We start from the raw sequence: 8,084 nt of genomic DNA on the forward strand, positions 1-8,084 counted from the left end.
TTATACTATACATTATATTCATGTTTCCTTCATAACACCGTAACCTTTTGGTATAAAGGTAAGGTAGAGTTTCTGGGGCCATGAAACTGAGAAGCCAGACTTTATTTAAAAAATTTTTTTTTTATTAACGTTTATTTATTTTTGAGACAGAGAGAGACAGAGCATGAACAGGGGAGGGGCAGAGAGAGAGGGAGACACAGAATCCGAAACAGGCTCCAGGCTCTGAGCGGTCAGCACAGAGCCCGACGTGGGGCTCGAACTCACGGACCGTGAGATCATGACCTGAGCCGAAGTCGGACGCTCAACTGACCGAGCCACCCAGGTGCCCCGAAGCCAGACTTTAAAAAGCAGTGATCCCCCCCACGGCAACCCTTCTATCTCCATGTTCTACTTTATAAGGCTTTCTGTTTCCTCATCACCTCTCTCACTGCCAGCACCTACCCTGCTTGTTTCCAGCCTCTTCCGACAATGATCATACCCACAGAAGAGCCAGAGGAATTTCATGTGCAAATCTGAATCTGAACATGTGTCTTCCTCCATATATCCCTCCAAGAGATTTCCTTCAAAACAAGGGGCTCTTTGCCATGGCCTATGATGTCGCTCACCCTCCTACCCTCTCTAACCACAAACCTCTACACTTCTCCCTTCTTACATTTGTGCTCAAGCCAGATCACACTATTTCTAGAAACTGGATCAGTCCGAATTTCTTTGACCTATGCGTCTTGCTGTTCCTTCTGCCTGTGTGGTTCTTTTTCCATTTCTCTTCCTCTCCAATCACCATTCACTGAACAGGCTCACTTTTAGAAGTATCTCCTCATAGGAGCATATGTTCTGATAGCACCCTTTGTCCCTTCTAACTCAATGCTTCTTACTGCACTAGAACTGTCTCTTTGCAACCCCTCCTTCCTCAACCCCAGCATACACACTAGACAAGGATTCCCTTGAGGACACAAACTTCCTTGTCCTCTTAGGTATCAGAGCTTCTAGTGCAGAGTAAAGCCCATGGGGAGCCTGAAAAATGCTTAGAATGAATAAATGAATGAATGAGAAGACATAGAGACAAGGACATTTATTTTTCTAAACTTCACATTCACCTCAGTGTCTACAAAAACTCTTAGGATAGATTTTAGGTAGCCTTCTCCCTCACCATTTTGAATGAGCTGGAACCAGATATTTGATGGCTGAGAATCAGAGAATCCTTGTAGTATTTGTAGGAAGTTAGAGATTGAAGATAAAATTCATACCATCTGGCCTTTCAGGCATAGGGGATAGGCAGAGGGTGGCAGGGGTGGGGGACACTGAGCATCTCTTTCTGAGAAACTCCCTAAATACCCAAAACATGTTCTGCTGTCACAGATAGTGACATCAATTCATCTAGCTGTGTGACCTTCAGCACATGGCTTAACCTCTCTGTACCTTAATTTCCTTATCTGTTACGTGAAGTGAGAATAATACTCTTTCAAACTATTGCAGGAAAAGATAAACTTAAGAGACACTTTAGTCAATTCAGTGTGTGGACTTTGGTCTGATTTAAACAGATTAGACTGTCAAAAAGATATTTTTGAGGCAACTGAGGAAATTTCGATATGAATGAATCCTTGATATTAAGGAATTGTTAATTTTGTTCAGTATACAAACAGCATAAGTATAGAGAAATAGATGATAATGATAGATACATAGATAGATAGATAGTTACTTCCTCATTAGAGTTCCATACTAAAATATTTATGGGTAAAGTGGCATGATGTCCTGAATTTGTCTTAAAATATTCTGGAAAAATAAGTAAAAATCCATAGATAAAACAAGATGGGCAAAATGTTGATAATTGCTGAAGGTGGGAGACAGGTATTTGGGGGCTCATTATAAATTACAAATTATAAATTTTATCTATAAATTGTTCTATAATAAAGTGTAAAAATGTAGTATCCTCTCAGAGTTATGAGAAGTTAATATTTATAGAAATGTAGAAAAGTGTTTCCCATATAATGTTATTATAGTATATTAAATGCATATATCTCATTTATTTGCACTCAACATATTCACTTGCTTTTACAGACTTAGTCACATTCCTTATTTGAGCACATTTGCTTATATATGAAGTTACACAATAATAACAAAAAATGAGATAATAAGAATGACAGCTAATATTAAGGTGGCACTTACTCTAAGCCAGAAAAGAAGGTACATTATCTTCTTTGACTTTCAAAGAAACTTCAGAAACTGGATACTGTTTTATTTTTTATTTAAAAAAAAACTTTTCTTAAAGCACTTCCCCCCCTCCCGAAAGTGGATACTATTACCATGTAATAAGATTTTGACCCAGTTACCCAAAGGTGAACTGATGTTAAAATTTTTTTTTAAGACTTATTTATTTTTGAGAGAGAGACAGAGTGCTAGCAGGGAAGGGGCAAAGAGAGAGGGAGACACAGAATCTGAAACAGCCTCCAGGCTCTGAGCTGTCAGCACAGAGCCAGACGTGAGGCTCGGACTCAGGAATGGCAAGATCATGACCCAAGCCAAAGTCAGAGGCTCAACCGACTGAGCCACCTACGCTCCCCTAAAGGTGAACCAATGTTAAATGAACGAATGACTCCTAGTCTCAGAAGAGTAAGGCTAACCCTGCATCAATCAGTCTGATCAAAACTCTCAGGATGGTAGACCCCTCGACCCAGTTCTGATCACAGAAATGTGGAACGTGAAGATACCTCAGTCTTTATGTCCTCCCTCTGTTTCAAAGCCTTTGAAGTTAAGGCCCAAGATGATTTATTGTGCAATCTGGCTATTCCAGCTTCCTCTTCCGCTCTCCTCAGTTTTCTACCACATCCTTCATCTGAACAATGAGGATGTAGATCTTAGGAATTCCCTGAGCACTTTTTCTCCTGTTGGTTTACTGTTGTATCTCTGGAGTCTGGAAGAGTGTTTTTCACCTCTGGCTGTGTTTTACAAAACCCTAGGAGGTTTTTAAAACATAGTGATTCTAGAATCCCATCCTATGTCAATTGAATAGAATTTGTTGGATGATCCAGGGATTTATTTTTTTCTTAAGTGCACTAGGTTATTCTAATATGCAGCCAGGATTGATACACTGGCACAGAATAAAGCCTGACATAAAATGGGCATTTAATAAATGCCCATTGAATAAATGAATGAATAAACATTCTGTCTTAAGATGTACTTATTAATGTACATTCTTTATCTGTCCAAAGCCCCCAAGCACACATGCATATACTAACTGTGAGCTGCCTGAGAGTGGACACTCCATTCCATATATTTTTGATTTTTCAATTTCTAGCACATAATAGAATCTCAGTGTTTATTAAACAAATATGCTGTCATATATACTCAGGACAAGGAGCAAGAAGATGTTTGGATAGACGCAGAAGGGTGGTGATGTAAATGAGGATACATGGAAAGAGCCTACTTGGGGAGTCAGATGGAGCTGAATTTGACTTCCAGTTTTATTACCTACCAATTCTTCCAACATTGAGAAAATTCCCTCATTTGTAAATGAGAATAAACCACCCCTAACAGCATTATTGTATAGCTTAAATGGAAAGGCAAGTATGAAAGTATTTACTCCAGTGCCTACTATATTAAAGGTGCCTAAATAATGTCACCTTCCCTTCTGTTCCTCTTTATCTTTGAGGTCCAGGTAGGTTGGTTAAGTGGGACCTTTGGAAGTTAATAAGAGGAGAAAGAGAGAGAGAGAGATTGAGGAGAGCAATGTGCAAAGAGTAGAAATGAGTTAAAGGGAAATCTAATGGTGGTTATAGAATGCAGAGACAATTACTATTAGCCACAGCCAAGGAAAGCCAAGAAAATCTTCAGGCCTTGCATTTGATATTCTTCCTCTGTCCAATCCAGACATGTAACAGCCATAAATTACTATCCTTCTGTGTAAGCACTGGATGGTAAGTGCCATGGACACAAATAATAGCATTCATCACCAGATAAGCAGCTTCATATTGAGGTAGCTTGGGCCAAGCTTCCAACCATTTGGAAAAATTCCAAACACCATGCCTCATGCCTTATGTCCTAGCCTTTCTTGGAAGGAGGGACATGATGCTATTGAGACAGTCCTGGCCAAGGAATCTGAAGCAGCTGGGTTCTAATTCAGTTCTAATATGATCACAAATGTATTCACCTGCAAAATAGAGTCAGGGAATCAATGAAATTGCCTCTTGATGTTCTTTCCAGCATTCCATAAATCTGGGGCTCTGAGGCTGGTTGAAAGTCTCCCTTATTCCATTTCAGCACTTACTGATACATTCAACTAACAATACTACTTTTAAGGAAATTGTTCTTGGTCTCATCTTTGGTGATACTAAAACTGGACAAGTTCTTTTTTTGTGATCGATTGATCTACAAATTTGGGTGGAAATTGGGATCCTTTAATTTTGCTAATGATTTACGTAAGCCTTAATAGCATGAATTCTAGTATTTGCTTCTTGAGTCTTCCCTTATCCTCTGATTTGATGAAAACTGCAAGGCCCAAGTGTCCCCAAAGGAAAGTTAGACTAAGATATAAGCTGGCCCCAGAGCTTCTTCCAAGGGGTTATTGGTTATTAGCCCCATCCTTGGAGGCCTGGGATGAGCATCTTTCTCTTTAATCTGGGGAGCAAATGTTTTCTTTCTCTCATCTACCCTACTTCTTCTCCTTTCCGTTTTTTCCCTATCTTTCTTCCTTAAAAAGGCTAAAGCTGAAACTGCCAAACCCTCACCCAGTTGGAAACTAGACAGAACCAAGAAAATTCCATATGCTGACAGATAAGATCAGCTAAGCTCTCAGCCTTAGGGAGAGAATATTTATCTATGATATATTCTTATTTGATTTTCTCCTTGGATTTGCCTTTTCTTATCATAGTAGTGATACCTTGGCATGGGCAAAAATAGTCACCTATATGGGCCCAGCTTAGCCCATCCTGGTTTTGAATAAACAACATCAAGAGTGCACTTTGCTCCTTCTCATGTCCCCTGGGGGAATAGCTTTTCCTTAGAGCTCTCATGGGCATTGGCTGGATCAAGATTAAATTTGAGTATTCAAGGATCCTGAGTCACATCAATTGCCACCATTCCTACCACAATTTACAGATACTGGAGAATAAACGTTGTAAGTGATACGAACTTAGAAATCCAATTGATGTTCAAACAAAGGAATTTGTATTCCTTTGCCAAATAAATGCTCCATTGATCTTTAGTTTTTAGTTTGTTTGTTTCCATTGCAACATGCTGTTTCTCATATACCTGCCATAGTTTGCGAGATCCCCATGGTCTCTGACTCCTGCCTCCTATTCAGACTCACCTCCTGCCACTCTTCCCTCACCTATTCCATTCCATCCACACGTCTCCCTATTTCACAGGGGCAGCAAGATCTTTCCCACATCAGGACCTACACACCTTCTTTGCCCACTATCATGGAATGTTTTAACACCGCTTATGCCTACCCCAAGCACCTACCCCAAACAAACACATTTTTGTCTGGATCTTTTCATTCCAAGAAGAATGCAAGTCTTCTTGTCTGCTTTGTTATTGCTGTATCTCTGGTGTTTAGAACAGCTCTTGGTACATAGTAGGTATTCCATTAATATTTATTAAACAGATGGATGTGAGCACATTTCTAGTCTGTAGGTAAGAGGGCAATTGGGTAGGGAGAGAAAGAAAATTATAAATACAATAATAGGCAGGGACAGCTGGGAAAGGGAAGGCAAGGAGACAAGCTCAGAGGTCTCCTGGTCAGCAAAAAGGCCATTTTGGGGCATGGAAGCTCCTCCCAACAATCTGGCACTAGTTGGAATGATGAGTCTTCTCTTCACAAGCAGCAAATACATTTGCAAATGAAAATAAATAAAACTTTATTGAAATATGAAATTGCAAATGAAAATGGCTGGTTGGGGCCCTTTGTAGCAATTATGCAAAAGACATTCATTTGCTTGCTTTTATATGCGAGTAAAAAAGATACTTTATTTTTGCAATTTATTTATACAGGGAAGCTTAGCAGGGCTCAGAGGTTTGCATGCATCTTGGCAGCCTGTTTCATTCAATTTTCCAATCAGTTAGAAGACAGTGTAGTTTCATTAAGCAGCAGGGTTTTTCCAGTGTAGGAAATGGCTAACTCTTTAACTTTGAGCTCACAATCCTTGTGGATTCCATGGATTGATAAATGTAATGGTCAGTTACTAAAATAGGGTCTCCTTCATGCCATTGGATTGACTATATTGGTGCAGTGATAACAGAAACAGCACATCCTTTTACATTCTGCCCTGTTGCCCCCAATTCATCTCATCCTAATGTCTGCAGGCAGCATGACCATAGTCATGTGTATCTTAAAAATGGGTTTGAATCATAGTATTGGGTATATGGTGAGAGTGTTGGTTATTAGTGGCAGCTGTAGCTGGACATAGTAGTGGTTAAGATATTCATCCCCAGAGTCAGTCAGAACTGTTATGAATTCCAGTTCTGCCTCTTGCTCAGGACAGGGCTTTGGGCACATTACTTTCCCGTACTAAATCTCAATTTCCTCATTTGTAAAGTGTTCACAATAGTGATAAGATGTATACACAGTGCCTGGCATATAGTAAACTCTACATTGGTGGTAGCAATAAAGGGAAGGAGCGGAGATTTCAAAGTCCATACAGTCCCTCTTTATAATCTCAGAGCCAAGACTTGCTACATGATCGTGAACAAGTCACTTGATCTCAGTCAGCCTCAAATGCCTCATCTGTAAAATAAAGATGATGATATCTAACTTTACCATATTGCTTTTGAGATTAGCTCTGGTGCTTGTAAAGTTGCCTACCTAGAGGTTGGTTCATAGAAGGTACTAAAACAAAAAGGCATTTGTTGTTGCTATTATCTTTATGCATTAGTCTCTTTGTGCCTCTGCTTCCTTATTGACAAAATATAATGATGATGAAAATCCCATTCTGTTGCTGCAATTTGTCCACCCTGTGCTTCATCCTCTGCCCCAGATGTAACTTCCCTGCCGAGAGCACTGGCCTTCAGCCCAGACCTCAGCTCCTATTTCCCCCTCTTCCCCTGTGCTCTCATTAACTACTACTCTTTACAATTAAATTGTGCAATGAATGTCAAGTACCTGGGTTGAAAGAATTCTAGCTTGCTGCTCTGAGTATAAATCTCCACCAACAGTCTTTCTGGTCAGATCATAATTCAGGGGCCATTAATCACCCACCTTGCCTCCAGGACCTAGCCGAGGCAGAGGAGTTAATAAAGACCTCTTAGAGAAAAGAAAAAGTATCACAGCCAGTGTTGGGAGATCTTTTGATGGTCACGGAGTGGGCTGTAGATTGCTGGAGAAAGCCCTGGGTAATTAGAGACCTTACAGCTAGAAGTGGTATTGAATCTACTACACGTAGCAAAGGTTATCGTCCTATACGGAGACAGATACAGTGTCTGTCTATGTGGTCTAAATTAAGTGTCCTTTGGCAAGAACACCCTCCTCTAGCTACAAATCCCCATCCTAGCACCAGTTGTTATAACAGCTAAAATTCTACCAATAGAGATTAGTTGCCCCAAATCATTATTAGTAACTTTCATTATGATGAAAATATCAATCCTACATGATATTTAAAGTACTTTAGAGTTTATAAATTGCTTTCACTTTATCATATTTAACTATCCAATCAGGTAAATAGGAGATAATTTTTTTTTCTCATTTTATAAAGGAAGAATGTTTAAGTGGTTTCCCAAAGGTCTTACAACCACTGATGGGAGATCAGGGAATTCCAAGACAAGCTGTTGGACAGCACATGCATGACTTTCTCAATGAACAACACATTGTTTACACTGAGGAAGAAATTTTAGGTCTAAGGGTGAAGACTGACAACAACAATTGAAGGAGGTTGTAGGAGAGAGTTAAAACACACAGAATAGATGTTGGGTGTCTGAGAAAGAAATGAATTTCAGCTTTGTCTGGAGACAAAAAAATATTGTAAATGCCTTTGGTGTCTTGTTTTGTTGATATTCTCATGATCAAAAACATGGTAATTTGGAAAGAGAATAGGTCCTGGTTTTGACAGACCTGGGTTTGTTTCTTGACTCATGTTCTTCTTGAGACATTAAATCTC

This window comes from Neofelis nebulosa, chromosome 12 (assembly GCF_028018385.1).
Source record: "Neofelis nebulosa isolate mNeoNeb1 chromosome 12, mNeoNeb1.pri, whole genome shotgun sequence".
Taxonomy (NCBI): domain Eukaryota; kingdom Metazoa; phylum Chordata; class Mammalia; order Carnivora; family Felidae; genus Neofelis; species Neofelis nebulosa.